The sequence below is a fragment of the Lonchura striata genome, chromosome 19, assembly GCF_050655825.1.
Source record: "Lonchura striata isolate lonStrDom1 chromosome 19, ASM5065582v1, whole genome shotgun sequence".
In the NCBI taxonomy this organism is placed as follows: Eukaryota; Metazoa; Chordata; class Aves; order Passeriformes; family Estrildidae; genus Lonchura; species Lonchura striata.
The window spans coordinates 7,248,472-7,273,580 of NC_140721.1; the positions used below are offsets into that span (position 1 = coordinate 7,248,472).

The 25,109-nt window shown below is 44.7% G+C and overlaps 1 protein-coding gene across 8 annotated transcripts in view; it reads right to left on the reverse strand.

The window, feature by feature from the left end:
• COL26A1 (collagen type XXVI alpha 1 chain) overlaps positions 1-25,109 on the reverse strand; it is a 169,028-nt gene that overhangs the window by 78,508 nt on the left and 65,411 nt on the right. The gene's annotated exons all lie outside the window — the stretch shown is intronic.

A 25,109-nucleotide genomic window follows, 5' to 3' on the forward strand; every position in this document is an offset into this window, starting at 1 on the left:
ATAAATTTCTTAGCCCTTCTATCTGAAAAACCTCTAAATATTATCCTCCCAATTCCCTGTGAAACAGAAATACATAATCCCCATTTCACATAAAGGGAAACAAAAAGCCTTGACCAAGATCACCGAGTTTGTGGCAGAAAACTGCTCTTGCACACTGCAGGCAGTGAAGCTGGGTACCTCTTTGCCAGGAACCTTGCACTGTAACATCATCCCAAGGACACTGCCCTTGAGCAGATCTTTCACAGCTTCACAAAAGGATTGGAGGAAGCTACAGAAAAACTCACTGAGGGCTAAAAAGATGGATAAAATCAGCTAACAGCTAAGGACATGCCTAAGCCACAGCTTGCTGGATTCAGGCCTGCAGAGTAGTTAGAAGTATTATTACACACTTGCCTTTTTAATCACACTTTTCCACAGCCCTCAGCTCCTGGCCACTGTCAGAGACAAGACCAGGGGATAGATGGATATTTGATCTGATCCAACATGACCAATGTGATCTCTGTGCCTTCATTCTCCATCTGCTTTCCCTAGCTTCAAAGATCAGGGTACTTGATAAGGAATTTCTGTTCCTTATCTCAAACTTTTGAAGAACAGAAATCTTCGACATGGTGCTTGTTTAACCCACCTAGGATTCTCTCTTATGGAAATCAGAGCCTGGAAGTTGACAGCACAGAGATAGAGGGATATGATGGGTCCTTATCCCATCAAAAAGCAGCAGTTGCATCTCACCACCAACCTCTTGGATCATCACAGAGGAGTTGTTAAAATATGCAGCTTTTGAGGAGACAGCTGCTCAGGATTTTGCAGCAAGAAAATCTCATTTTAATTCTATCATGATTTTCCTGCTCTTTGGGATAAAGAAGACAGACAGAGGGATTAAGGCAAGAGTACCTGGAAAGTGTCTGCTCTAGCAGGACTAAGCCTCTCATGCTTTTTCTAGCCCATAATGCTGGGGCTGAATGCCAAGTGGCACCATGTCAAATCCTCGTTGTAGGCACCTGGTGGAAGCTCCACAAGCAGCTGCTCCAGGAGGATGGGCTTGAAGACCATAAGGGATCGGGACTGTGGCCAAACCTTAACATCACAGTGCTCCCTTTGATGTGTTTAGACAGTGCTTTCTAGGCAGCAGATGATGCTGGAACAGACCTCTCTCTGCCTATGCACAAAGTGACCCAATCCCAGAATTTATACACACATCCTGCAGGGATTCAGTTGAGGGGGAGACACCCAGGGTTAGCATCCAGCACAACAAAAAACCAAAAAAAAAACAACAAAAACTTGCTGTAAGACTGAGGGATGAACCTGCTCAGGAAGGAAATGTGGAAACACTGCAGACATGAGTTCCTGAAGGAAGAACAGCACCTGGAGAGGCAGAGGCTGCACTCAGTGAACAAGGACAGCTTCTCCTGAGCAAAAGGAGGACAGCTGCAGGGAGAAGGGTCAGACCCAGCCCTGGCTGAGCACTGTAGGTCAGACACTGCTGCTGGAATCTTTCAGCTGCTGTACAGTCAGGCTGAGGAACTGTAATGCTAAATAGTGCTGTGTAAGGAAACTGCAGCTTAGCTGAATTAAACAGTTTGTGGATGGCCAAAAGTGCCCACAAATAAATACACAGTTGCTGCAAGAACTCTTTATACAGCAGGGGTACATCACCAACTCCAAACTTGGGATGAACCAAGATGTGTGGTTCACCTAATATATAAATATGGCTTTTAATATGAGTTTGAACACTTGGGGCACTTAAAGGAAGACACCACTAACAAACCTCTGGTAGTTTCTGGGCTGCACCACAGCACTGTTGTGGAGCCTTGCTGCTTCCCAGATTGCCTTAAGAAAGAAAACAGCAGCATCTCAGCATTCCCAATGAGACACAGCCCAGGACTTTGCTGACTGCAGCTGCAATTACAATTATTTTGGACACTGGTGGCACCCTCCACTTAGCAGAGGCCACGAGGGGAAGTGAAGCAGAAGGATCTGCCCCAGGTCGCTCTTGCTCACTGCTCTCACCTCCCAGGTCTGCTTTTCCTGCTCCTGCTCTGCTCTCAGCAGGCAGCAGCAGCATCCAGCTCAGCTGGGCTCCAGTCATTAGTGACACACTGATTGATTGATTGATTGATTGATTGATTGATGAGCTTCACTGCAGGGTACCTCAGGAGACACTGCAGAGCATGGCAGCGATTCCTGGGCACAAAGCCAGCGCTGGAGACAAATGCTCAGCTCTTGCCATGTAACTCCATTGTACAGCAGCAGCACTGCCCAAATCAGCACACACACACTGCCAAACTGCTCTGGGACCTGGCTGAAAGCACTCTGGTTAGGAATTTGAAAATAATCTGGGCAAATACAGAAGAAGGTTGCTACAGGAGGGTTCCTTGTTCAATTACTAAAGTTACAGGTAGAAACTTCAAGCCAAGCACAAGCTCTGGCTGCTACAGAGAACAAGGCTTTCAAAGACATCAGTAGCTTTAACAACTTCTGGATGACCCCATGAGTTATTAGGCTAATCCATACTCCTTCCTAAACTGGTAAGAAAAAGAAAAGCAGCCCAGCAAGGAAGGCTTGAAGGTTTGTTTGAGGGAAAACACATTAGGGTTTGCTGCAGGTAAGGGATTACCAGTCTTTCTGGGAGGCCTCATGGGATTTCCAGACAATTTTTCCTGTAGCAGCAAGAAATGATCCAGTTTCAGTAGGAAAGGCTACAGGGAAGATTGATCCTGCATGTGTTTAGTCTTCAAAGGTTCAGTAATTTCAGCCACTTGGCTAGGCTTCCCTGCTCATGTTGTTTATCTTCAGTGATTGTTTGGAGATGCATTCAAAACAAAAAAAATCAGAACCAGATAGGGTGGGTCCAGCACAGACATCTCAGAAAGGCTTCTTGTCCTCCCTGAGCAAGCTGTAAATTTATTCTTCCTTCAGTATTACATTAGGGAAGAACTCATTTTTGACAGGACTCTGGTTTAGGAGTTGGCTTCTGGGGACTGCAGGGCTCAGCAGATTAGCCAGGGCCTCCTTGCCTCCAAGAAACACAGATTTTTTTTTTCTCCCTTCCTTTCTTTTTCCCCTCCCTGTTTCTTTATGCTCTCAGCCTCTGTTAGTGGTTTCCAGAGGAGCAGCAATCAAATCAAGGATCGCATGTAGTGTCCTTGATAAATGACAGAGCTGGTGAGCAGCTTCAGCAGACAGGGCTTGGAAGATGAAATTTAATCCAACACTGTCTCAAATTATTGAATAAACGAGGCAGCCTGGGAAACAAGCACTGTGGATGGGCTTAGCTCATAAAGAACATTTTTTTCCTTAGTGCCCAGGAGTCAAAACTCTTACAGCTGCTTTGAAAATGCTGGCTTGTCTCTGAAATGTTCTGGACTCGCCCACAGTACGTGCCAGCCCCCAGAAGTGGTTGCTGACATCATATAAAATTAAAAATATAAACCATGTTCCCAGCAGCATTGAAAGATCATTAGTTAGACATCAGCTCATTTCTTTCAGATATTAATAGCTGTATTTTTTTTTTAATTCCAGATTCAGAAATTTGTACAGGAGACATATTTTTTTCAGAAATGCCAGCATGCAAATTTATCCTGGTTTTGAATTAGCACTGCAAGACAGACTAATTTGGAGTTTAGGGGGTTTTAACATGACAATCAACCGAATAAGGATTCCCATGCCACATTCACTGCTATAATCTATTTGACAGGAACACTCAAATACCCATTAATAGTCCAGACTTGGAGCTCAGTGACTATCTCAGAAGGCCTCTCTTTGCAGGAGGATCCACAGCCCCATCCATCCCTGCATTCAGAGCCCCATCCCTGCACCCACAGCCCCATCCCTGCACCCACAGCCCATCCCTGCACCCACAGCCCATCCCTGCATTCAGAGCCCCATCCCTGCACCCACAGCCCCATCCCTGCACCCACAGCCCCATCCCTGCATCCACAGCCCATCCCTGCACCCACAGCCCCATCCCTGCACCCACAGCCCTATCCCAGGTCTCCAGCTGAGAGCTGGCTCTGTGGGACACTCACATCCCACACCTGCAGCCCATTTCCAAGTGGAAAAGCTTCTTCCTGGGCCTCCTGTGCTGTCCATGCCTGAGCAGACAGTTTCACTCTTCCTCTTCCATCACAGGTGGCTCTTTCCTGGGTTTAGAGGGAGCTCTCCTGCATCCCAACAGTGAGACAAAGATGAAGGAAAAGAAGTTTCCCAAGATTTTATCTTGTCCCACTGCCTCTCACCAAGGTAGCTCAGCAGTGGCCTGGGGTGAGGATACAAGCAAAAAATCCCAAACTATAAGAAATAAATAAACAAAACATTGAGAACTATACTAAAAAATTTACAAAGGGTATCTTGCATTTGTTGATCTTTCCTAAGGTTCATTGACTTCAGAGTTTCCTGCATGTAGGCTGAAAATAACACAATTTTTGTAATTTATCTTAGTCACTCAGCACAGGGCCTCTGTTCTCAGCTTTTACTTCAAATCTGTTCAGCAATGTATACCACATGAGTCAACTGTATGGAGTAGCAGGCACTTCCCTGGAGAGCCTGAGTGTGTGTTTTGGGCTAAGAGTCACCAGGATATTTAAATAACTTGGTAAGTATGCACAAACATCAGTAATTCTAGTGCAGCCATAAAAACTGCACAGTATGGAAACATACAGAAAATGAAAATTGGTACCTTAGACAGCCATAAAACTTTGAACTAGCCACAAGTTTGACTTTAGGAGACCAAAGATATCTCTAAAAAACCCCATTAGCTCGTTGGAATAAACTTTGCTACTAACCACAGGGGAATGTTACAGCTCAAGTCTTACCCCATGATTTCTATTTTAATGCTGAGTTAGACCAGGTATAACCTTCCCTAAATTATTAAAGAACTGCTCACCAAGTGCTCCTGTATTGGTTTCCTGTATTTCCCTTTTTCAATTTTATGTTTTACCCCTCTCCTTTCACATAATATGTGCTAGCTATGCAGCCTGTACTGACTATAGATCACCAAGTTCCTTTTGTGCAGATCATTTCTCTGCACTCACACTTAAAAATAGCACATTTTAGAGAACCATCAAAACTATTACTTCAGAGTTGCAACTCTAAAATTCAGCTGCTTCTATATTCACAACACCAGCTGCTGGAGCACACCCCTTTCTTCACAAGCCAAATTAAAACCCCAACAAGAGCAATTTTAATGCTGGTCAGATGGTTGAAGGCTTGTGAAAAGACCTCGCTCTTGCTGTGTTGCCACAACATCTTTGAAAACAAGACTGCAGAAAGAAAAACATGTTTGCAGGCTTTAGTCTCAAAGTGTCATCTCTCGGTAAAGCCCAACCCAAAGCCACCCCTCCACAGCTCTGACCCTCTCCCAAATCTAAGCTGGAGATGGTCATGGCTCCTTTATGGAGCTTTCAAATTCTGACTCCATCCTGCCCCATTTTGTTTCTCCAGGCTGGGAACAGGAGGTCACACACAAAAAGAACTTGTGACTGGTGGCGACTTAAAGTTTATAAATTCAGGGTTACACTCTGAAAAGTGCCAACTCTAAGATCCTTCTCAAATATTCCATTGCTAAATGGAGCTGTGGGGGAAGTTTGGGATGGGCAGCATTTCATGTCATGAAAGCGTCTGGCTAAGACCAACATCAAAGCTGACCATTTTGCCAAAACCATTGGGAAGGCTAAGTTACCGCAAAAAATAAAGATGAAATCTCAGATTTAATCTCGAGGTGAGAAATGAAACCTCTGCATGGCACCAGTCAGTGACCCAGACTCATGAGGGGCCCGTTTGCCCCTGGTGTGGCTGACAGAACATTTCCCTCTTGTGGGGCTGGGAATGCTGTGTGTGCCAGGCCCAAGCTCTGCTGTGCCTTCAGACCCAAATCCCTCACTGGCAGACCCAAATCCCAGAGAACCCAGTGCTGGAATGCCACTTCAGAGAAGGAGGCAGTGGGGAAGGACCCTTCACCATTTCCCAAGAAGAGGAAAGTCCTTGAGCAGATTTCACTGCCTCCATTCAAAGCTCACTTTCCAGTGCTGGCTGCTGTAGGAAGAAGCTCCCTAAGGAAAACTCCACACCACATCTCTCCTGAACACCTTCCTTCCTGCCCAGGCACAGGAACAGGGCTGCCCCAAAAGCAGGTTTTCTCCTCAGCTCCCATCTGACCTGCTCTGCCACCAGGGCTTTCTGTGCCACCATTTTTGTAAATGCAGAACAGGAAGAACAATGCCATCCTTTGCATTAAAGCACTTCACACAAAATATTAGGTACAAATTAGGTATTTTTAGCATAATTCAGACCTGCTGACAAAGACTGCACTTCTACCATGATGGATGCATGGTTGGGTGTGTGGTGCAGACATTCTTAAGCAAGCCACTTGCAAAGTCCACAAACCCATCTGCATCCAATTTGATGCTTACACTTATCCAAGGCTATTTATACATCATGGCATTCTTAACCTCAGTGGCTTTGCAGCTCCCCACATCTTTCAGTCACATAATTGAAATGATGAAATGGTCCCTGCTGTACTTATTTCATGATACCATTATCATGACTGCACAATGCAAATACCTGATGCTGGTGGAGCTTTGAAAAGGCACCTGTGAACACCAGGCAGCAGCAATGCTCCAGCCAAAGTCATCTTTTGTTGCCATTCACCCCCTGAATGACAAATGAACCAAGCCATGAATGAGGTGCACGGCAAATTCGATTCAATTAAAGGCCAAGAGCTCTACAATGGCTTTTCAGTGCTGACAGCCTGGTGATAATGAAGCTTAGTTATTCATTGCACTGTGAAATGCAAAGCAGAACATGCAACCTGGAGGAGGGAAAGGATAATGTTTGTCTAATTTATCATGTTTCCAACTGACAAATAACTGCAGCCGATAAAAATGAAAAGGAAGTGAAACTTTAATCCTCTCTCCCTTCCTGCTCGGTGGAATGCTTTTAAAGCATGTATTTGCATTCTGGACCACAGATCCCTGATCCTCCTAAAGGCTGCTGTGTATTAGTGGTTTCACACACTGCCCCAGTCCTATTCCAACAGATTCCAGCCATTAGGCAAGAAGAAATGGGCATTTGGGAGGAAGGGAGACGCAGGAAATACTCTTGAAAGCAAGAGAGACTGAGATTTTATCCCACTTCATAATGTAGCAGAGAAAGGAATTAAACACACTGACCACATAATCAAGAGGAGTTTAAAACACCCCACCTCTTAAGCAAGAGCATTTGTATCACATAACCCTGGGACACAGCCGGCGCGTCTGTGTTTGGTCTGGTCTCCCTGGGTTGCCTGTGATCAATGGACAGAGGAGTGAAATCACCTTCTGGATCTTTATCAGCTCCTGTTCTGAACAGACCCCTGAGGACTCCTTTCCTCCAGCTCTGATTAGAAGGGGAGCCTTGCTAGACAAGGCTGGGCTCTCAGGAATCCTGGGGAGAGGGCCAGGAGTGCCCCTGCAGAGGATGAAAGGCTGGGGCAGGCACCCCACAGCTTCCAGCAGGGCACACAAGGGTTTGAGCTGCTGGGTTTGAGCTCACTCAGGGCTGAGGAGCCCAGAGGGGCAGCAAGGGGACCCAAAGGTGGCAATCACTGCCACCAGCAGTGGCAATGGCAGTGCTCACTCAGCACCAACATCCATCTTTTCTAGGCTTGAGCACAAGAGACTGCTCAGATCTGAGCTCCTGGATCCTTCCACAATGGCAACACTGCCCTGAAAACACAGATCAGATCTGAGCTCCTGGATCCTTCCACAATGGCAACATTCCCCTGAAAATACAGATCAGATCTGAGCTCCTGGATCCTTCCACAATGGCAACACTGCCCTGGAAACACAGATCCCTGCTGTTAACCCACAGATAAGGATCATTCCTGGATCTCCTACAACATCCTAGAGCTCTGTAGGATGTGCACTCCACATTGGGAATTCAAAGCATTTCTTTCTTGTTTGCAGTAGGTTTTTAGGGCGTAACTTCCTGTAAACTGAAACCACAGTTTCTCTCATTTTATCAGCTACACTAAAAGGAAAGGGAGGAACCTAAAGCTATGTGTAAACAATGGGATTGTCCACAAACACACACACTGGTACCAATTTCTCTTTCAAAGTTTGCAGGTAACCTACTGTGATCTGTGCAGGATCTCAAGGATAACTGAATTAGTGTCCTCAAACCACAGCAGAGATTAACTCCCATACATCAATTGTGTATTTTCAATTACTTATTTTTCTGTTAAATTATTAGCGAGTGTTTGCTACTCACTCAACAGCTGGCTCCAAACTTGCCATGTAAAAATGGCTAAATAAAGTCAGACACACAATTGGGAACTCTGTGTCTAAACAGAGCAGAGATTTTTCCACAACCATGTGAGATGAGTGATCTCTCCCATCTTCATCATCACAGACCAGCAAATGTTGCAGAGGATCTTTTAGGAGGCACAAGGCACAGCCTGAGACCAGCCACTGGCTCTTCTGAGTCACCATCTACCAGCTTAACCCAAAAGGTTGAACCACACAGTGGATTTGTTCAAGTAACCTCTGCACAGTCAGAAGTGATGACCTACAAACAAACACTGCAAGCCCACAGGTGCAAAAGGCAGCTTAAAATCTCACACGACCTCCAGCAATACTGGATTCTCCTGGCTGACCCATTCAGTGGCCTCACCTAGGAGAAAAAACATTGCAAATTGCATGGAAAAAGGGCCACAGTCTGTGCAGCCTTCAGCTCTGCCAGACAGTGGTCAGAGGAAATTAAAAGAGCTTAAATGAGTAACCAACCCCCAGGTTGCTCACACCACTGTGGCCAGAACGGAAATTTTCATGAGCCTGCAGAGGGTGAGGAATAAGGATTCACAACTGGAACAGGACTGGAACAACACAGGGGAAGAGGTGAAATTCAAGCCTGATCTCAGCCAGGATACGTCTAGTCCAGAAAATGCCACTAGGACTTCCTCCAGAAATGAAAGGGAAGGGGGAAGAACTGCTAGGAGTGGAACATCATTATTAAATCATTTCTGGCAGCATTTTGGAAAGAATTACTTGAATGTTGGCACTTTTCTACCTCTGCTCACGATTCTGGTAGAGGTTTTTGGAGCCCACGGGCTCTATCTGGAGCTTATTGCTTCTGTCGCCTGACGTTTCCTCAGTCAGGAGCCAGCTGGAAGGTGGGCACATCCACCCACGCTCTTAATATGAAGTGACTTTACCTTACTGGTGAAATATTTGCCTAATTTTCTCTCTGTCCAAGAGCAAGTCTTGTTAGAGGGATTTGTATAGCTCCCGCTGCTCTCGCTCCTTATCAATGGGACAGGCTCTTCATGAACACTGCTAGCTGAACTAAGATCTAACCAACTTCCCTTCTCTGTTAATGTTAATGGTGATCTGACCTCTGAACTCTTCAAGGGTCTTTCAGTATGAAGAAAAGAAATATTTTTTATTAAAAAGAATATTCAACCGCCATGTCTGAGAAGCCACACGTAGCCTTCCTTTTGCAGCAGGATAGCAATGAAGGGCATCCCTAGGCAGAGCTGTAACTCAGGATGGACTGAAAATATTGCAGCAAAGCCCTGCAGTGAAGGAGGTCACTCCCCACACCCCCAGCATCCAGAGCAGATGTGCTGCTTGTCCTACCTGCAATCCAGGTGCCATGGGACACATATGAGACACACGTGTTAGCGAAAAAAGGGATTGTCTAGACAAAAAAACACTGGAGGAAAAAGAGTACCAGGTCTGGGATCACCCCACCAGAAGTCAGTGACCTTCCTGAATCTACAGCCTCCATCCCAACCCCTTCCCACGGCTGGAAGCAGCAGGTCAGCAGCCACAGCCCCTGTGAGAGCAGAAGGGAGGAGGTGGGAGATGACAGTCATCTCCCTCACGTCCATCGTGGGGCTGGGCACGTGTGTGGGTGGCTCCCAGGTCAACCCAATGACATCAACTTCTTCTCCAGCCCCTGCTGGCCCCGTTCCCTGCAGCTGGAGCTGGGGCTGGCCAGCAGCTCCCTCCCGGCACACCCCACTGCCAGTCCCACGGCCCCACAGCCACTGCCACAGCGTTTGGGACGCGTTTGGGACAGTTTGGGACACGTGTGGCTGGGACACCACGAGTGGGCTGCACCTGGGCACCAGGCAGGTCCTGCTGGGGCAGCTCTCAGATCAAGCTCTCCCCTCCCAACCCAAAATTCGACTGTAGGCAAGGCTGGGAACAGGCAGGGGAGTAAAGGGAAAGAAACCACACATACCTATCACCTATTTAGCAACTGCTGAATAAGCTGTTCTGTACACATTGCCCAACAGAGAGGAATAGAGGCTCTTCTGAGTGTAACTCAATAAATTTGAAGGGAGGGAATGCCAACACACACTTCCAACTCCAACCGCTAAATAAGGAAACATACGTGGAAATTACAGATGAACAAATTCTAAACAGACCTAGGGGAGTTTTCTCCTTTTCATCCAAAAAGCAATAAATGTCACAGAACTGAGCAGCAAATCACTCAAAACAATGTAGCTTACCAAGCACACTGTCAAAGCAAAAAAATCTGAGTCACTTAAACAACTGGATGCTATTTCAGGAGGTTGTTTTTTTTTTTTAAGGCTCATGAAGTGCAAGTGGCTCAAATTCTCCTTTTGTACTTGCTAACAATGGGCGTGTTTCTTGGCCAGAGCTGATCTGCAGAGGTCTGATTTTTGTGTTTTATTTCGTTCTGAAATGCCTCTCTGACCTCCAGCCGTGGGGCCAGGACCTCGGGAGGCCATCTGCCCAGCCTCTCATCCCAAAGCAGGATCAGCTCAGCTCTTATCATTCCTGACATGTTTGCCTAAGTGGTTCTTAAAGATTTCCAACACTGGAGGCTCCACAACCACTTCAGGCAATCTTGTGTGTGTTTTATATAAATCAGCAGCTCATCTCAAATTGAATGCTACGTTTAATTTTGCTCACTCAAGTCCAAAAAAAACGTTTGAAACATGCATGCTAATGTTGAAAGATTGGAGAGCACATGGCCACAAGTCTGTCCCAGCAGCATTCCCAGCACATCCCAGGAATGCAGAAGCACTTGCACCCACCGCTGCAAACCAGCAAACCCAGCCCAAGCACCCTGAGATGTCTGCAGGGCAGGCAGATACACAGAGTTACTGAGAGCACCTTTAGCTTAGTGATTTGAAACCATCCAGAGGTTTCAGCATCCAAAGCCACAATTATACAGCAATTTTCCCTTCTGCTGAGGAGGACCACCACTGGGGGGGGGGGGGGGGGGTACCAACCTTCCCCGAAGGTTTTATCTCATTCCACAGAAATGTTCACATTTTTACCACACTGGGAATATAAATTATAGTCTGCAGTTTGAGCCGGGATCTTGTAAATATTCCATCAGCTTGCTTTGCACTGGGGTTCATACATCCATTGAACCAGGTCCTTAAACATGTAATTCCTTTATCTGCATGGTTCATCAGGTGTTTTTTCAGGATTTCCAGTTATCAGTCAGGTCATTGACAAGGCAATGGCTTCCTTGCAGTTTTCTTTTGATCCTGAGGATCAGCACCTCTCCATTCCCACTCCAGAGCCTTGGGGAGACCTCTCTGGATTCTGGACCCTCCCACCTCAGGCTGGATCTGCTAAAGAGATTTTTTTTTTCTCTCTTTAAATTTCTTTAAAGAGAGCTACACTAGTATGTGGATTTAGCCATTTTTCTCCCAACTTTTTATTATTATCTGCTGTTTCTATCTAACTCAAACTTTTTCTTTCTGTCAAAGTCTTATTAAATTTAATCAATTTCCTTTGAAGCATATCATTTTTGTTGTTTCTTGTGTTTGGTCAAAACATACAGAGAATATAATTAAAACAAAAACAGCAACTGGAATTATGAGAAGCATTTCCAGACCCACCATGTCAGAAGTTCTAAATACTCTGTAGAAAGTACTTTTCACCAGCTGGGGTTTTTTTTCCCCTAAATTCTCAATATATTTGGCAATTTATTTTAATGTTATTCCTTACACCTTGATTATGGGTTTTTTTTGCTTTTATTTGGTTTACCTTGTATTTGGATTGTATTCAATTACACACACAATATATTTTGGGTAACTCAATGGATGGATTTACAGATATTTCAGTTTCTCCTCATTGGTTTATTCAGTTGCTTCCACCATAACCCCAGCTCAAGTTCCAATCTGGCAGCATATTTTTCCTATTTAATGTAATATACCATTTGAAGTGAATTTCTTTCTAATTGTAAAAACACATACTCATGGTTAAAGTAACAGTTGTGACAAACTAGAACCTCTTGGCTGACAAATTAATTCTGTAGGTTTCTATTTACATCCTTTCGAAGAGTTTGCTGATTTATAACTTCCAGCCAGGAATGAAATGTGCTTGTAACTAAAAGTGTTGATTAAATCATTGCCTGATATTAATCAAAAGAAAATGCAGTATGAGGTGCAAGTAATTTAAAGAATGACATAAATCTGCCACTTATTAAAGTTTAATTTCTCCAGTGATCCAGCAAGATAAGCTTAAGTTAAATGAGGAAGGTGTGACTTCCAGGAGTCCTCAGTCTCTGTATCCCAGTGAATTTGGGCAGAGCTGCATATGCTCAGCAATCTCTGAAAAGTCAGGCAATGAACCAGAAACAATGAAAACCACTGAATTTCATGCCAAAGGGGGACTCATCCTTTCCTGGAAAGTTCTGCTGCTCTCAATTTGGGACCAAATTACGGATTGCAAATGACTTCTCTTCCACACCCCCTTAAAGAAAAAAAGTAAAATCTTTGTCTCTCTCTGAGAAAGAGCTCAATGAAGCAGGAAAGCACCGCCTGCCAAGTCTCAGATGAAAGAGGAACTGCACATCCAAGAGCGACCCAGGCAGACGATCCAGGAGGGAATAAACGATGGCTGTTCCTCCATGCAAGGCAGATCCATGGTGCCTTGCACTTCCAGCTGCTCCCAGAGGCTGTGGCGGGGTGCACCAGGTTGTCACTTCCCAGCTGGCTCCCGATCCATCTGCGCGGCAATGAGGGAGCTGGCACGGGGCAGGATGGATCCTGTTCTTCTGCAGACATTGCACACAGCTGTGATGGTAATTTAGAGCCTTTCTACAAAGAGCTGGGATGGGAAGGTAACTGCTTTTCCTTCCACGCCAGATGGAAATCTAAGCTTCCTCTGATACCTGCTGAGTCAAAGTGGAATAAGAGAAAGGAGCCGTAGAAGGGCCAGACTTGCACAGGGGATTTCCTTGTCCTTGGACAAGCAGAGGGAACTGGCAGCACAGCTCTCCTGACCAGCTTCCACCTGGGCTGGGTTTGTTTCAGGCATGTGGGCTTGTGGGATGTACGTTTAGACACAGGGCAAGGACAGTTTGAAAAGAAAGGTGCTAAGAAAAAAAACAAACCAATGATCCAATCCAGTGTGACAGAAGAGGAAAATTATGGCATGGAAAAAATCCACCCTACTGCCACCTGAACTCCATCTCCTGGATTAAGCTTTGAATGTCCTTGTGATTGAGAGTGCTTGATCTGGGTCTGCCTCAAATCACAATGAGGACACTCAGGAATTGTGACATTTCCATCAGGCAGCTGCTACTCAATGGCCCCTCCAGCATATGGTTGCTCTCTTTTGTCATACAACACCTAAGCCAGCACTGTTTTGCTCAAAAATATGTAAGTAACACTTAGTAAGGCCCAAAATTTAGGACTTTGGGTTACCTAAGGTCGCACAAATTTCCTTCTGCATGAGAATATGACAATCTTGTTATAATGGGCTAAAGGAGAGAAGAGAGAACCTATAATGGTTCATAGGGAAGAGAAAGAGGAGGCAAACACTGTCAAAGTATCACACATAAAGAAGTCCTGCCTGAAAAGTTTTTGAAATCTGTACTCAGAAAGGCACTGGGGGCCAGCAATCCCCTTAGTTTGGTCTGGTTTACCTCATGAAGGAAGAAGGAGGGGTTCAGATAAAGCCCAGGAGCTGTGCTGAAGTTGCTTAGATGGACTGAGGGGATGGCAGGGGCGAGGCAACAGCTCAAATTGTCACCTGCTACAGAGGATGCCAGTCACAGTAAATAACAGAATCTCTTGTCTCTTCCACACAAAGAACTTAACACATAAAATTCCACTGTAGTAATTCAATCAGACCCATGTCCCAGGTTCCCCGGGATCCCAGCTTCCATAGCTGCCAACAGCTGCTGTGTGTGGAAGTGTACAGGACAAGCACAAAGCAGTACTTGACCTGGAAGCCCTCCCAGACTGCAGTGGTTTGTGGTTCAGCAGCTTCCCTGGACTGTGCTCAGCAGCACAGAGCAGCCTGTCCTCCCACCCAAGCACCTGCTCCCAGCTCCCTGCAGAAACAAGAGCATTCTTCTGCCCTGGTTACACTTCATTCACTCTTTGACAGCACTTTCAATCAAAGCAACTAAATGTCTTGTGGAATTTTTAATGGAAAATCAATGTCTACAGCCTGAGATGGCAGAGGAAGCACCAGCCTGCCAGGTGCCTGGCTCCATCCTCTAAAGAGGTGGCAACAACACAGCATTTCCTCCTCAGTCCCACCTTAGCATTGCAGAGACTCTCTGGAGGAGGAGGGAGAGCAAATGGCTCTTGCTGGAGAGACAGATGGGAAAACAGATCCCAGAGAGAAAAGGAAACAGCTTTAAAACTTTTCATCTGACGATTTTTTGGGCAGAGATTCAGGATACTAAATCTGGGCTATGGATTAGGGATGTTGCTACACATCTTTAAAAAAAGGGAAAAAACCAAACCCTGAGGCAGAAGCCAGGAGTCCAATCACTCCAAAATTCCAATGACTCAGACACTGGTTGAGATGACACTAAGGCACAGCAAGGCAGGGGTGAACATGTGTCAGGAGAGGAGGAACTCCCTGGTGTGATTTGCTGAGCAGCCAACACTATCAAGCACTGTGGTGTTCCTAATCTTCACAATTCAGAATCATGCTGGCCATAATTACATCCATCAGATGTTTATGAGCATTCTGATCTTATCAGCAGATCTGAGGAGCTCTTGAGGAGACTGTAAAGACTCGAGGAAGGAATGTACAGATTTCTCTCCATTTGAGCACTAGATTGAAAATGCCCTGGAGAGCATCAGTGAGGACTCTTATAGTGTCTTGGAAATTAATCACCAAAAGAAAGTGGGACATACCTAAGGAACAGCTAGAGCAATTAAAACTGAAAGCCAGGCAGGTTTAGGAGTCAATATGAAAGCAGAACTCCACCAGACTACATGGATGCAGAGGAATAGTGCATGTTTATACACATTACACATGTCCACCTTACTGGAGGTATCTACAGCCAGGCTTATCACAGAAGCAAATGAGAGTTCTGAGGGAAGAGAGGCAATGGCCAAGAACAAAGGCTACAGCCCTGGGCATTGATCACTTGTACTGCAGCAGCAGAGCCTCTGGAGAGTCTGTTTGCTTGGAGTCCATGATCTCAGAGGTCTTTTCCAACATTAACATTTCTACAAGGGAAGCCAGTCAACAACTGAGGCAGAGATCAGCTGCAGGGCCAGGCAGAAGTTTGGTGCCTGGGAAATAAACCCAAGGAAATGAAGAATTTGTGCTTACATGCTTTGCTTGGGAGTGTGCAGAGAGAGCATTGACCAGGAGAAGAATCACCAAGAACTGAAAGACAACTAAGACACTTCCAGCTCTGCTGAAGTGAGGGGAGAGCCCAGCCCCACAGGGCGAGAAATGGCTCAGTTTCTACTGACATCTACTGACTGCTCAGTTCAAGTTTCTCACAGCCTTTGGATCACACCCCACAGGGAGCAAATCACTTGACACCTTCAAGGAAGGATGTTTGATACAGAAATCCAGCAGTGCTGTCCCATCCCCATGAAAACTCTGTAAGGAAGACACTGAAGAGCTAAACCAGCCTCTACTTCCACACTGCACCCATCCACAGCACCAGAGCACCCTTCAGTAGCAGTTTCAGTGGCAGGAGTGTCCCTGACTTGCTTTGGTTTTGTTACTCTACTCCCAGGCAAGAGGGAAGCAGCCTGGTGATGCACTCAACACTGTGAACCCCACTTCACATTCCCTCATTTCTGGGTTCCCAAGCAATTCTCCCTCGGGCACTGAGAAAGGCCAAAGGAGCACTGGTTTGCTCCCATTTGTGATTTCCTTGTGCACCAAGGAGTGCAAAGGTCCCCTGGGACCTTTCCCAGTCCCTGAGCTCTCCCCAGTGCAGATCCAGCCAGGGAAGGCAGAGCAGTGCGTGGCCCCTGGGGCTGGCAGTGCACCCTGGCCTTGCCAAGTCTTCTGAACCTCCAAAAAGTTTTATAAATGCTAAAACCAGAGGTGATCTCATGGACAAAGGAGAGCATCTCATTGAGTTTGAGACCAACAGGCATGCTCCTGAATAATCAGGGGATGTGATTTGAAAGCAGCCAGAAGACTCTTAGCTAAAATTACGATGCACGGAACTTAGCGAGCCAAGTACCTTTTTACTAATATTTTTCCCCTATCTTAATTCAGGCTGATAATTTGCAATTACAGTTGTAAAGGGCTCCAAGTGAAAAGCCCTTTTATCAGATGTTTCTGTTGTTAGTCGACTTTACAAGAGGGAATCAGATCCAGATGAAGGCTCAGAAAAGTCCAAATCAATCAGCCTTTGACAAGAATTGTAGCCCTCCAGCAAATCCAAATAAAGCATCTTGATTTAGGAAGACATGAATGCAATTAACTGAGGAATCCACATTAATTTATTTCCCTTTGTAAATATTGTTTATTTCCTTAACAGGTTACAAAAATGGTGACACACTGAAAACTCAACAACTCTAATCACTGGGCTAACAAGAACTAAGTGATTCCAGGTCCCCCAAAGGGAACTCAGCTACTCTCAGATACCCAAGAACTGATTGTCTGTGTCAGAGCAGTATTGGCTAACATTTGTTAACCCATAAAAACCACTGTCTGAAAGGGGCATTGAAAGTAAAATCCTTGGCCCTCTAAAGTTTACATTTTTCCTATGTGAAGCATGCTGACTCTTTGATTAGCAGCCAAGAGAATGGACTCAACTCCATTCCAAGTCTTAAAAAATAGTATGAAACAAAACATTAGTGAAGTGATTTTCCCTTGTTTTAATGTGGTTTTCAACATTAGGTTTATTGTTTTGTGGTTTTCTGCATGGAAAGCATATGCTTGCAATATGTTTACAATATTCCAGGGGTTTAAAGCTACAGAATAGTCATTTAAAGAAAAAAAAAACAAACAAAAAAAACCCCTGCAAATTGAGGAATACTCTAATGAAACAACACCCGATGTTTTCACTTGCTAAGCTCCTTTGGAAAGGCTACAGTTTAGGTAAAACAGATTCAGTGTTTCTGCCTAATGAATCAAATTATCTCAGATAATATTTTTGACATCATATTGCAGAAGGGCTCAGGCTCTCCCACAGTTCACAGTGTTCACTGGTCCACCTGCTAGAAGGTGCCATCCTTTTAGGTCTCAGTTTATTCAATTAAATATCCAACTCCTTGCTCTTTAAATACCCAGACTGTAGAAGTTCCCTTTAGGGCTGAGATGATCCCAGCAGCAGTGGGAGATACTCAGCACATCCCCAAACCCAGTCCCAGAGCCCCACTCCAAAGTGTCAGGGTGCTAACAAAGGGAAAAATACCAAGTGACTGAAGTACTTTTGGGGCACAGACAGAATCAACCAGTGGCCCACAAGAGGAGGCAGGATGGAGGGGCAGGAATGAGGAAAAAGCCAGTAATTCTTACTCCTCCTTGCTCCAGAAGGAGGAGTAAGCCAATAATTCCTGAAATCCTGACTCCAGAGGTGAAGGAAGGAGAAAACAGCTCCTGGAGGAGCAGTTAGCTGATCTTAGCACCACAGTGTGGTGGCAATCCCAAGGAGGTTGGGAGGCTCACAGGAGGAGCAGATGACACCTATCCATCCACAGGGTGGGTGTCTGGCCACAGCCTGTGTCCATGGTCTGCCAAAGGAGGTGGCTGTGCTCAGGGTTATCTGCTGAAGCCAGACATCCAAACCCACAGTACAAAGCTGGTGCCTGTCTGGGAAATTTGGCTGCAGGCAGCCCAAAATCTGCCAGGAGAGCAGTGTAAGTGGGTCTTAAACACAAAACAGAGGTGGCCACACAAAATGGATGTAGCACTTGATCCACCAAACCCAGGCAAAGCTGTGGAGTGAGAGCCAACTCTCTCTCCAACATGAGCATGTGAAGCAGGGCAAGAGGGTTCCTTGACATCTGAATGTCCTGCAAGCTCTGATGTGGGAGAAGCAGAGGAGAAACTGCTGACATGACTCTTTGTGCACAGTCACACACCCTTCCCTCACACCTCCCCCAGATAGCCCGGCTCCAAGGACTAGCGTCAGAAGAGGAAAGAAGCATTTAATTTTATAATTCTTACTTAAATGATTCACGAGGTGCCTTTGCAAATTGCAGGAGAACACCCTATGAATCAGTCAGTGACAGAAATAAATTGCATTAATCCATAGTAGTAGTATGCTCAGAGTGCTAGTGTTTCAGTAGGAATGAGCTCATTTGTTAAGCTCCCCACTCCGAGCATGTAGGATGGCTTTGTGCCCTAACATTGTCCCACAAGACAAAGGCCCACTTTCCTGCTGGAAGGGACCCCAACTTGCACACCAGATCATTGTCTTCCATTTCAGACATTGCTGAGTGGCATCCTATCCTTCCACTGCCTTCTCTCATCTTCTGCGTGCCAACATCCATCTCTCACCTACTAATTGTGGCCTCCTCACATCACACACACTGAATTAGTCAGCAGAAATGGGCTGAGATCCAAACTCCATCTCCAAAAGCAGTGGCCACGGCTACACAGGGAACTCAGCCACCTCAGGATGAAAAGAACCAAGCCAGTGCCTCTAAAGGTGAGGGTGAGCTCTTCTAATGGCAATGCAGAATTCAACAGCAAGACAAATGACAATAAGCATGAGAGAAATCTGAAATCTGGGGCTCTGTGCACACAGATTGCTCGAAATGCTCCTCAGGCAGCATCACTTTGCTTTACTGCCTTCATCCCAAGAGCTGAGCCCAAAAACTCTGCAAGGTAAGAGCTGCACACACAGCCATGCCATGGACACCAGGAGCCTGGTCCATCATCTTCGTTTCAAGCACCTCCCATCAGCTCCAAGTGATTAAAAAAAGTAACCTATCCATTCCACCAGAAAATCTGAAATTAGAAAGGAAAAAAAAAAAACACCCACAAACACTTTTACAGTGTTAATAAAGGTGCAAGAAATCCTGATGCTGTGCCTTTAGACTTGCTAGCCCATTTCCATTTAAGTAAGATTTCCTGTGAAGCAACTGGTACCTGTGAAAAACTACACTGGCAACCTGGGTACAAATGCTGCTTCCAAATCCTCTGAAGCAGGACTTGACACTGAACAACTTGCACCTTTATTTCCAACAGCAGCTTCATTTTAGAGAACTGCTGGAAAATTTGCAATCAGGTCCATGAAAAATTACAGTAATTATTATGAAAATATTCCCAAATGAAATTATGGTCTCAGGCCAGCTTCACAGTCCTCTCCTTTGCCATCACTGCACGTTAGGGATAGGGCAGCCAGTCTCTTTCTACTACATTTTCTCTATCTGCTGCTGATGGAAAAGCACAGGATGACCTGAATTTCCTCCCTTCCAGTTTGTTGTGGGGATTGTCACAGCCTAATCACATATAAAAACCCAGAATTGTCCTTTCAGGCACCCAACTTCTGATGCTCTGAGTATTCTGTAGTCACTGCTCCAATAAAATCTGGTTTTAGAGAAGCAGACAACAAAATGCAGGGAAGAATACATGCAACTAAGTGGTCATACAATGCTCTTTTGTGAGGACTAACTTGCATTTTAAAGAAACTAGCACTGTTTAATGAACTATTTGGGACAGTGCACCATAGACTGGGATTGGTTCCCCTTTTCCCTGGGGTCTCCACAGCATCAGGTCTGTATTAGAGCAGGGACAGGGGGCCAGGTGGGATGTGCAGCCTCTGCATCCTGCACACCACAGCTGGGCTCAAAACTGCCTCCTGGAAGAGAGAACATCAGTTTGGCAACTGAAATCAACACTTCAAGCAATGATTTGGATCCACTCACATTATTAAAATGAAGAATTTGAACAACTTTCTTCTTTCCATGTTTTTCACACTGTATGGTTTCAGAGCTCTCTTCCCTCATGTGTTCTGGGTGACAGCTCCCATCCTGTCTCACTGAACTGGTTCTTGGTGTGCTGGGAAAATGTGGGAGTGCTGGGGATGTAAAGGATACCACATTCTGTATTCCACACACACACACATCTTGGTGGAGGAAAAACATTTCTCTTGGTAGAACATTTTTCAGAGAAGAAAATGTTCTATGAAATCCAAGTCTGAGAGAAATGTTGCGTGATGTTTTCTTGAGAACACAGACCCTAAATTTAGGGTGAAATCTGACCTGAGATTCTTCCTTTGTGTCTGCATTTTCTTTTGACTGGGTGGACAATTTTCACCCTTTTGCTGGGCAAGGGTTTTTTAGATAGATTTTCAAATGTTGCTCAGCTTTTGACACTAAAGCGCCAAAGAATCCAGCATTTTTTCAGTAAACCAGTTCAACATGGAGAGATCAGGTTTACAAACTGAGAACAACTTCTGAAATGTGTTAATTCCAGATAAAAGCTGCGGCTAAAAGTCTGATCCTTAGACCACTAGAGGTCCACAGAGCTGTTTCTGCTAAAGCAGCAAAAAATGCACAATCGTTTTTATTCCTCTGACCTTGAAAGTTTCAAGTGTCTTGTTTTAAGGGTTGAACCTCCCTCCACACATTTGGTTAACTGCATTATTGCAGGTCAAGGTTGAAAAAAGCCTCTTCCTTTTTTGAGTGTATCATTGGTATAAACTCAACCATGAACAAATTTGCTGCTGACACCTACAGCAATAAAACTGAGGAAGATAAAGCAAACTGGAAGTTAATCAGCAAATACTACAAAAGGCATCCAAGCCAGATTCCCTTGGTTGTTGGCCGAGCAAAATTTTTTCTCATATGAAGTCAAGTTTAGCACTATTTGGTACCAAAATATTCAGTTTCCAAGATGAAAGGGGATGCTAATATCCATAAAAGCATCTAACCCAAGAAAGCAAAAATAACACCCCCAAGACAAAATGGGATGGAAGCAATCAAGGACCTGTAGCCACTTCAATGAAGAGATTTTGTTGTTGTTGTTGTTCTGGCTTCCCTAAAAAATCCACTGTTATTTTAACCAAGCCCTACAGTTTAGCATGAAAGAGATAAAGAGATAAGCAGGTGGGGAGGGGCAGAAGAGCTATGCCCAAAAAGATAGTTCAAGGCAAAGCCATGCTTCAAAGAGAAGGTCTAAACCACACTGGGCATTTAGAGGTTGTCAGTTTTCCCAAAACAGACCCTTTACTATTATTATAGGCACAGCTGAAGAAAATCTCAGGACTCAAACCCACAGGACTGATGCCATGGGACATTTCTGTTTTGCAGGGTATTTCTAGGAGAGGATTCTCCAGTTATCAAAGATCCTCTCCCTTGTATGTCCTTCCCACCTGGAGCATTCCCACACTGCTCAAGCTGTCCCAGTGGGTTGCTATGGATGGGATTACACAGTGCCACAAATCAGTATCTCGACTCCAGGTGCAGAACAGTGGGAGCAGATAAACTCCTACAGAACAAAGATCTTCTTGTCAACCACACAGCAATGGAGAAAGCAGAAAGATAAATGAGAACCTGCCTGCAGGAAGAATGTTTCCATCTCTGTTGAATGAACAAGGACATGCATAACAGTCCATCCATCATCTGTACTGCTGTTATAGCTAAGACAAGGTAGAGTTAATATGTGAACCTGTGCACAGCTTGTAAAATGGAGCAAGGAGGATTAAATAGGTTTAATTTGTATGGGATTGGGTGAGAGTGAAGGAGACACAGACACCCATACACACAGATATCTTCTGCTGCTGCCCTTCTGCCACAGACCACTCAGAGCAAGTCCTTTTTTCTTACTGAAACATTATCACCCACTTACTCTTATCCTGCCTACAGAACATCTGCATTTAGAGTCAAAAATACTGAGAAAATCTCCAATAGCAAGGACCACTCACAAAGCATCTCTCAGGTATCAGAAGAGTTAATTTTATTCCTCTTCACCTTGAGTAAGAAACCAGGATATTTTCTGCAGTTATATTGGCTGTAAAGCTACTATAGGCAATGCACTAATCTTTATGTCTCCAGCACCTTTGCAGTCACTGTTATAATTAAAGAGGAGATAGTAAAGTCTGTCTTCAATCATAAGTTTTCCATAGGTGAGTTTTTACTGTTGTTCTGAAATTCCAAAACTGTAACTCCTGGTGATATGTTCTGTTGGATTTTTAAAAATCAGCAATATTTGCTTGACAAAGCAAAGATCTTGGGACTGTCCTGGAGCATGAAAACACCAGAAATAAAATATCTGATCCCTTGCAGCCTTCCCACACATAACTTCTCTTGATGGAAGTGAAAAGCAGTGCTTACTGTAAGATCTGGCTAAAATAAGAATATTTTTCATTGTCCAGCTGAGAAACACAAATGACAGCAAACAAAATCAATGGCAAAAACACAATTGTTAAAAACCAAGACCCCTCCCTATGTTACAAAATAACCTCTGCTTATTAAAAGCAGAGACTTCTAATTCCTTGTTTTCAATTCAAAGCTTCTGACACCATCCCTTTTAAGAAGGAAAAACTGTTCATCTGCTACCTAGAGCTTCAGTAATGTCTGCTGGATAAAGCTGTTCCTTCTAAGGGAGAGGTGAACAACAACACCTGAAATGCAGCAATCATACAATCTAAAAGTTTGGCTTCAAGCATGAAGGATAAATGGCAGGAAACTGGAGGAAGAAGAGTTTTAGCCAAAACTGGATGACTGAAGACCAAAAATACTACCGTAAATAATTCACAAAGGAACACAGCCAGGGTATAACTATGCAAAAGCTTAGATCTTTTGCAGGATAATAAATTTAATGGAGATGCCTGATAGCATGAGCAGCACAGATCACTAACTGCACGTGTTTGAGAGGAGTCTGAGCACTGAAACATAAGCATGTGGTTGGAAGGGTGGTCTGAGGAGCACAGCAAAGGTCTCAGTTTCCATTCCCAACTCTAAGACCAATAACTTTGGCAGAGCAATAAGAAAACCTCTTAATTTGTCTTACTTATAGACAGATGTTATGTGATAGACAGATGTTCCTCACCTGGCTGCCTGGGATCTAAACAGGCCCAGTATTTGGAGAAGCTTTGAGAGTGATAAAATTCCAAAAATTGTCACTGTAATTTAATTTTATTTATTCAAAACTAAGATGAAAAAGAAAAAAAGTAAAATGCATGCTTGTTCAAGGATGTAGGCCTCCTGAGGACCCTCAAAACATAAGTCATGCACTAAACTCAGCTGCTCAGGCAGCTGAACTCCCAGCAATTTAATCAAGCAGCCAGACAACAGAAAAACACCCCTGTGCTTCCCAGAGGCTCTCACTCTTCCCACCCAAAGCCTGAAGGGCTGGATCTGTCCTGCACCACACCAAGAGCAATTAAGACAATGCTACTCCATATCAAGGTATAGGATAAATCCCAATATCAAGGGCCTATGCCAGCAAGCCATTTTAAAAACAAGATGCCCTTCACTGTACTCACAATTGATTCACCTGGAAAGCACAAAACTGCATCACTGCAACAGCACCCTGCAGAGTTTTTTCTTCAGGGTGCTGCAAGGGCACAACACGGCTTTTTTCCAGATGCCACTGCCAAATCCCACGGGCACCTTTCCAGCAGGGCAGCATCCAGCTATGTCAGTGCTGGGATTACCTCTAAAAACCCTGGTACTCACCAAAATGTAAAGCAGGTGTGCAGATTGTGAGGCTGCAGACTCTGTGCATGCCCCCATCACAATTCTGGCCAAGAACTGACTGAGGGTCTGGATGGGAAATGAGGAAAGAGGGTATTTAGAGGTATCTGAGGCAACCTGGGCTGATGGAGGGTGTCACTGACCGTGGCAGGGGGTGGAACAAGATGAGCTTTAAGATCTCCTCCAGCCCAAACCATTCTGGGATTCAATGATTAACCTAAGTCAGGTGAACCATTTCCTAGCACACTCAGTTTATTTTAGCCAATAGATTGTCCTTTGTGTCACAGGGCACAGAATGGCAGCAGCCTGCTAAACTGATGTCCTGACACTCATCAACCTGCAGTGAGCACAGCACATACCCATCCCTGCTCCTAATGCAACCCAAAATAAGCATTTCTTCATGGGATTTGTACTAAAAGTACCAGACTATCAAAGCAATTTTGAGTTAAATATCTGCATGTGGATATCATCTAAATTTGGGAGGGGACAAGCAGCTCCTTCTCCCTGCTAGAACAATGCTTTTAATGACCATCAGCTGATTTGCCCAAACAACAAACTTACCTGGCCAAGTTACCTGTATCAAGCATTAGATTTCTAGGAGTATTTCCTCTAGAATCTCTAAGTGACATGAACAGCCACATCCCCTCAATCACTGCGAGCAAGAATGGTTATTTCCAATTAATGCATGAGAGAAAATAAATTTGTGCATTTTCCCAGTGATTTTAACCTGAGTTGGGTGAGCTGCTACACACCTGGTACAACCCTCTCCTGTCACAGACACAATCCCTAATCCAAGGCCAGGGGATTTAACCCAGATCTCCACTGCTTTGAGATTTCTTTTGCTTGACCCCATGAGCTTCCATGGTGCCTTGCAAGCTTCCCCTGCAGCTCTGCAGTAGCAGGAGATGGATGGGCTCTGCTGTCCCCTAAAATCCCACAGGATATCACTCAAAGCAACCTTTCCCATCATGTCCCAAGGGATAAACAGGAAATCATCACAGCTCAGAGTAAATAACCCAGATACAGCTCTCAGTACAACAAACAAGCACAGTCCTCAAGTATGCAATTAAAGATTTTAAGAATAAATTACTGTAATTAAAGTGGCAAGGCAGTGCATTGATGTGATTCAGGTATTATGAAGTATATTCAGGTATTATGAATTATGTGCAGAACAAAGGCACAGACTGGACAGAAGGGGAAGACAGAGCTTCCTGAGAAAGGCAAGTTTATTTGGGTTGCAATGGAAAGTACAATTTTGATTCTAAAT